Here is a 6,436-nt window from a genome sequence, read left to right as displayed (position 1 = left end):
TATAGTTTTGATCAAAATTTGAAATAAAAAATGATCAGATAAAAGGCTAAGACTTATCACAATACGACTGAAAAATAGTCAAAGATAAAATGAGCACACCAGATTAAACTACGCAAACCGTGAATTAATAATACTGACATCTGCAAGCTGAATTTTGAAACTTTTTAACCGCTGATTTTACGTGTATTTGAGAAACGGGTCAATCAGTCTGTATGTAGTTCAAAATTGTATTCTGGACGATATTCTAGGCATTATGCCCGTGAAAGACATGTATACTATGCAGATGGTGCAAAGTAAAAATAAAGTCAGATGTATGGAAGTTTTAAAATGCCCGGACAAAATTTGGGTATGATAATATGTAATAAATTGATTTATAAATGAAAACAAAATTAATATATACTTTCTATGATAACACAATAGAGTTGTTATCAGTATTAAACAATTATTAAATGATCATACATACTTGTAAAACAAATAATAAAATTCAATATAAATACCGTAATATCGGTCCATAAGCTATTTTTCAAATTATTGTCAACGTCGTGCCAACTATCCAACAAAATACTCATTTTACTTCTACCTTGTAACGCAATGTAACTCGTAAAATCCTCAACATATTCACCATAAGCCTTGCCTGTTGCAACATCAACTTTAACCGGGTAGCGAATACCATTTTCATGGGATTGTTTCACCTTGGTATACATCATGGCACCTCTTGTTTTTCTCTTACGTTTTATATTGTAGAGGTAGTTGTATGAGTCGTGGAGGCGGATTCATCGAGACACCATCTTTCGGGTGAGTCGTTGGTGTTGTATGGGAGTTGTTTGTCATATCGACCATGACTATCTAAATAAAGAATAATAACAGAGACGCCATTTCAGTGATACTAACACTAATACAAGTGAAAACTAATGCAAGGGTAACAATGGAAATACATTATTTCAGGGAAAAACAAATGCAATTAGGCCATGACTGATGAGATATAAACAAAATGAAAAAATAATGATCAAGAGAAACCATTTTCATTGTCAACGTCGTGCCAACTATCCAACAAAATACTCACTTTACTTCTACCTTATAACTCGAGTTGATATAAACTATTTAAGTGATATGAACTAAAAACATTTCAGTAATAAAAATAAAAATGTGATAAAGAAGTACCTCAAACGTGATGACAAAAATTCAATTAAGGTTGGAAACAGAGATGATGTTCGTATTTTAATGAGAGTGACGATGGAAATCGCCAGAGTTAGAAAAGTTTTGATGAGAGAGTGAATATGAAAATTATCTAGGCTTTCTACGCAGAGAATGACGATGAAGTTAGAGCGTTGATAGGTAAACGAAAAATTAAAGACCAATTCTTTGAAGTATTTCATGCAAATATATATTGTCGGTTTTTAGAGAAACCGACGTGTATTCATTAATTAAAAAAAGCAAAAGCGCTATAATGCCATATTCAAAAAACTCAATTAAAATATCTTTTACGTTGGATTTCAAGGAAAATCGAGGTATATGAGTTCATAAAAAAAAGTTTTAAAAAAGTAATTAATAAATATCTACACAATATATTACCTCTCAGTTGGTACATGAATCGAGATTAATAGAAATAAAAAATAATAAAATAATAAAAATATTAACAAAGAAAAAAAGGTAGCTGAAAATGCGTCAAGTGAGAAATACTAAATAAATCATAGAAATAAAAATAACATAAAATATAGTAGCCGAAAGAATTAAAATTTATTTTAGTTATTTGATGGTGAACTAACGAACTTGATTGTATTTTATTTTTGATATGATGTTGAACTTATTTTAGTTGTATTAATCATAGTCAAGTGAGAATTTTTTTGTATATGATAGTGGAGAATAAACAAATAATTATATAATATTTGAATAAAAAATATCGTAAACTAATCACCTAAGTAAACCAAATCAAATCAGTTCGTTTGTTCAATTTTATTTTTAAAAATATTAAAAACTGAAATAAACAAATCGATGATAATATCATCGTTTTGAAAGAGTAACCATCATAAATTTGTATGTACAGAAAACTCCAAAGTAACTTGGAAATTAAGATGACCACTTTCATTGTGTGATTCTCATTACTTAAGTACTATAAATATACACACACACGTAAAAGTATTCTCAACTTCCAACCTAAAACTGAGAAAACATCATTTTGTGTCTAAAACTGTTGGAAACAAAGGTGATAAGTAATCATGTCAGTTTCAGCAACATCATCACTAGTTGCTCCTCCAACCATTAATAATTTATCTAGACGTTCCGCAAATTATCATCCCAACATTTGGGGGAATCATTTTATTCAATATCTATCGGAGGAACCTATGGTGTTAATTTTACTTCATTTTCATTAAGCTAACTTTATTTTTTGAATGGAACATCTAAAAAAATTTATGCATGCAGGAATTGGATGAAATAATGAAGCAGATTATACTGCTAAAGAAAACGTGAGGCAGATGCTACTCCCTACAAACCCTTTGAATGATGCTAATTTGATCGATTCAATCCAACGTTTGGGGTTATACCATCATTTTGAGCATGAGATCGGAGAATTATTGCAACATATTCACAATAATTATGTTCAAAATGGAACAATAACTCTCAATTTTAACGAAGATCTTCATTCTATTGCACTTGTCTTCAGGTTACTAAGACAACATGGATATCCCATATTGCCGGGTACGTAGGCCCCACTTTACTGCTTATTTTTAATGGTGTAAATAAAACATAACCACGTGTTATATATATTATCGTGTTCTCAGATGTTTTTCAAAAGTTCAAAAATGAGCAAGGAACTTCAATGAAACCCCTGTTGGTGACGTTGAGGGAATGTTAAGTTTGTATGAAGCCACACATTTAAGGATTCATGGAGAAGAATTATTAGATGAAGCACTTTCTTTCACTTCCTCACACCTTAAAATGATGACTACTCAATTAAGTCCTTCTCTTGCTACTAAAATTAATCATAGCTTAAAGAGGCCACTCTTCAAAAACATGCCTAGATTGTTGGAATAAATTTAAATGTGTATGGGGGAGTTCAAAAGTTTATTCTCTTGGGTAATCAACTATCCTAGGGACCTGATAGTATTCATTACTGCATTTAATTACTTGTCCTTTCTTGTCTGGCCTTATCTCTATATAAGGACCAGACCTCTTTGTAAAACATTAAGACATTTGAATATAAGTGAAGATTATACTATAATCTTCACTTATATTCAAATGTCTTAATGTTTTACAAAGAGGTCTGGTCCTTATATAGAGATAAGGCCAGACAAGAAAGGACAAGTAATTAAATGCAGTAATGAATACTATCAGGTCCCTAGGATAGTTGATTACCCAAGAGAATAAACTTTTGAACTCCCCCATACACATTTAAATTTATTCCAACAATCTAGGCATGTTTTTGAAGAGTGGCCTCTTAAGCTATGATTAATTTAGTAGCAAGAGAAGGACTTAATTGAGTAGTCATCATTTTAAGGTGTGAGGAAGTGAAAGAAAGTGCTTCATCTAATAATTCTTCTCCATGAATCCTTAAATGTGTGGCTTCATACAAACTTAACATTCCCTCAACGTCACCAACAGGGTTTCATTGAAGTTTCCTTGCTCATTTTTGAACTTTTGAAAACATCTGAGAACACGATAATATATATAACACGTGGTTATGTTTTATTTACACCATTAAAATAAGCAGTAAAGTGGGGCCTACGTACCCGGCAATATGGGATATCCATGTTGTCTTAGTAACCTGAAGACAAGTGCAATAGAATGAAGATCTTCGTTAAAATTGAGAGTTATTGTTCCATTTTGAACATAATTATTGTGAATATGTTGCAATAATTCTCCGATCTCATGCTCAAATGATGGTATAACCCCAAACGTTGGATTGAATCGATCAAATTAGCATCATTCAAAGGGTTTGTAGGGAGTAGCATCTGCCTCACGTTTTCTTTTAGCAGTATAATCTGCTTCATTATTTCATCCAATTCCTGCATGCATAAATTTTTTTAGATGTTCCATTCAAAAATAAAGTTAGCTTAATGAAAATGAAGTAAAATTAACACCATAGGTTCCTCCGATAGATATTGAATAAAATGATTCCCCCAAATGTTGGGATGATAATTTGCGGAACGTCTAGATAAATTATTAATGGTTGGAGGAGCAACTAGTGATGATGTTGCTGAAACTGACATGATTACTTATCACCTTTGTTTCCACAGTTTTAGACACAAAATGATGTTTTCTCAGTTTTAGGTTGGAAGTTGAGAATACTTTTACGTGTGTGTGTATATTTATAGTACTTAAGTAATGAGAATCACACAATGAAAGTGGTCATCTTAATTTCAAGTTACTTTGGAGTTTTCTGTACATACAAATTTATGATGGTTACTCTTTCAAAACGATGATATTATCATCGATTTGTTTATTTCAGTTTTTAATATTTTTAAAAATAAAATTGAACAAACGAACTGATTTGATTTGGTTTACTTAGGTTGATTAGTTTACGATATTTTTTATTCAAATATTATATAATTATTTGTTTATTCTCCACTATCATATACAAAAAAATTCTCACTTGACTATGATTAATACAACTAAAATAAGTTCAACATCATATCAAAAATAAAATACAATCAAGTTCGTTAGTTCACCATCAAATAACTAAAATAAATTTTTAATTCTTTCGGCTACTATATTTTATGTTATTTTTATTTTCTATGATTTATTTAGTATTTCTCACTTGACGCATTTTCAGCTACCTTTTTTTCTTTGTTAATATTTTTATTATTTTATTATTTTTTATTTCTATTAATCTCGATTCATGTACCAACTGAGAGGTAATATATTGTGTAGATATTTATTAATTACTTTTTTAAAACTTTTTTTTATGAACTCATATACCTCGATTTTCCTTGAAATCCAACGTAAAAGATATTTTAATTGAGTTTTTTGAATATGGCATTATAGCGCTTTTGCTTTTTTTAATTAATGAATACACGTCGGTTTTCTCTAAAACCGACAATATATTATTTTGCATGAAATACTTCAAAGAATTGGTCTTTAATTTTTCGTTTACCTATCAACGCTCTAACTTCATCGTCATTCTCTGCGTAGAAAGCCTAGATAATTTTCATATTCACTCTCTCATCAAAACTTTTCTAACTCTTGGCGATTTCCATCGTCACTCTCATTAAATACGAACATCATCTCTGTTTCCAACCTTAATTGAATTTTTGTCATCACGTTTGAGGTACTTCTTTATCACATTTTTATTTTTATTACTGAAATGTTTTTAGTTCATATCACTTAAATAGTTTATATCACTCGAGTTATAAGGTAGAAGTAAAGTGAGTATTTTGTTGGATAGTTGGCACGACGTTGACAATGAATGGTTTCTCTTGATCATTATTTTTTTCATTTTGTTTATATCTCATCAGTCATGGCCTAATTGCATTTGTTTTTCCCTGAAATAATGTATTTCCATTTGTTACCCTTGCATTAGTTTTCACTTGTATTAGTGTTAGTATCACTGAAATGGCGTCTCTGTTATTATTCTTTATTTAGATAGTCATGGTCGATATGACAAACAACTCCCATACAACACCAACGACTCACCCGAAAGATGGTGTCTCGATGAATCCCGCCTCCACGACTCATACAACTACCTCTACAATATAAAACGTAAGAGAAAACAAGAGGTGCCATGATGTATACCAAGGTGAAACAATCCCATGAAAATGGTATTCGCTACCCGGTTAAAGTTGATGTTGCAACAGGCAAGGCTTATGGTGAATATGTTGAGGATTTTACGAGTTACATTGCGTTACAAGGTAGAAGTAAAATGAGTATTTTGTTGGATAGTTGGCACGACGTTGACAATATTTGAAAAATAGCTTATGGACCGATATTACGGTATTTATATTGAATTTTATTATTTGTTTTACAAGTATGTATGATCATTTAATAATTTGTTTAATACTGATAACAACTCTATTGTGTTATCATAGAAAGTATATATTAATTTTTGTTTTCATTTATAAATCAATTTTATTACATATTATCATACCCAAATTTGTCCGGGCATTTTAAAACTTCCATACATCTGACTTTATTTTTACTTTGCACCATCTGCATAGTATACATGTCTTTCACCGGGCATAATGCCTAGAATATCGTCCAAATACAATTTTGAACTACATACAGACTGATTGACCCGTTTCTCAAATACACGTAAAATCAGCGGTTAAAAAGTTTCAAAATTCAGCTTGCAGATGTCAGTATTATTAATTCACGGTTTGCGTAGTTTAATCTGGTGTGCTCATTTTATCTTTTGACTAATTTTTCAGTCGTATTGTGATAAGTCTTAGCTTTTATCTGATCATTTTTTATTTCAAATTTTGATCAAACCTATATGTTTTCG

At 30.6% G+C, this 6,436-nt stretch overlaps 2 pseudogenes; one reads left to right on the top strand and one right to left on the bottom strand.

Moving 5' to 3' along the window:
• Positions 1 to 2,216: 2,216 nt before the first annotated feature.
• LOC127115151 ((-)-germacrene D synthase-like) lies at positions 2,217 to 3,033 on the top strand (annotated as a pseudogene).
• A 363-nt stretch (positions 3,034 to 3,396) lies between these two features.
• On the bottom strand, positions 3,397 to 4,226 carry LOC127115152 ((-)-germacrene D synthase-like; annotated as a pseudogene).
• Between the last annotated feature and the right edge of the window lie 2,210 nt (positions 4,227 to 6,436).

Source organism: Lathyrus oleraceus, unplaced genomic scaffold (assembly GCF_024323335.1).
Source record: "Lathyrus oleraceus cultivar Zhongwan6 unplaced genomic scaffold, CAAS_Psat_ZW6_1.0 chrUn1368, whole genome shotgun sequence".
NCBI classification, from domain to species: Eukaryota; Viridiplantae; Streptophyta; class Magnoliopsida; order Fabales; family Fabaceae; genus Lathyrus; species Lathyrus oleraceus.
This window is presented reverse-complemented; position numbering and strand designations above follow the sequence as displayed.